The sequence below is a fragment of the Penaeus monodon genome, chromosome 32 (assembly GCF_015228065.2).
Source record: "Penaeus monodon isolate SGIC_2016 chromosome 32, NSTDA_Pmon_1, whole genome shotgun sequence".
Lineage (NCBI taxonomy): Eukaryota > Metazoa > Arthropoda > Malacostraca > Decapoda > Penaeidae > Penaeus > Penaeus monodon.
The window spans coordinates 17,742,535-17,743,408 of NC_051417.1; the positions used below are offsets into that span (position 1 = coordinate 17,742,535).

At 42.0% G+C, this 874-nt stretch overlaps 1 protein-coding gene across 1 annotated transcript in view; it reads left to right on the top strand.

Annotated features, from left to right (window-relative positions):
• LOC119593577 (G protein-coupled receptor kinase 2-like) overlaps window positions 1-874 on the top strand; it is a gene marked incomplete at its 5' end in the record, with an annotated part of 13,324 nt that overhangs the window by 7,956 nt on the left and 4,494 nt on the right.

Consider the following 874-nt stretch of genomic DNA (forward strand, 5'->3'; position numbering starts at 1 on the left):
CCAAATGATTATTTTGTAATGGTTAGTGATTTGGTATTTACAATTATGAAAATGATAGTATCACAGTTCATACCCATACAGTTTGCCCCAATTAATGTCAGAAACCACATTAACATCTAAACCTTTTAGATTTCTCTTCACAGAAAAACAAATCCTTGAGTCTCTACTTGAATATCTTCAAAATATACACAGTTGTAAATTGCCACCTACTTGACCAAGCCTCAAGTGGGGGGCTCCATAATCTCTTCTCTTGGAGAAACAAACATGCATGCTAATTTAACCGTCAGAGCTATCGCAGTAAATTACAGAAGGTTGTGTGAAAAGACTTGATGAAATTATAGTGGTTCATGCACATACATATGTATTATTCATTTGTTTTTGGAGTCAAATGGACACACATGGAGGCAGACACACATACATGGCATTAAGCCACACACATGGCATCAAGCACACAAACATGGCATTAAGCCACACACATGGCATCAAGCACACAAACATGGAGGCAAACACTCTTGCAGGCAAGCACACACTTTTGTAGGCAAGTTCACACTTGTGTAGATAATTACACACACTTGCAGGCAAGTGCATTACACTTTCAGGCAAACACACACTTGCAGGCAAGCACACACTTGCAGAGAAGCACAGTTGCAGGCAAACACACACTTTTGCAGGCAAGCACACACACTTGCAGGCAAGCACACACTTGCAGGCAAGCACACACACTTGCAGGCAAGTATGTGCAATTGCTGGCAAGCACACACTTGCAGGCAAATGCACACACTTGCAGGCAAAAGCGCACTTGCAGGCAAAAGTGCACTTGCAGGCAAAAGCGCACTTGCAGGCAAAAGTATATAGGCAAACACTTGTAGGCAGA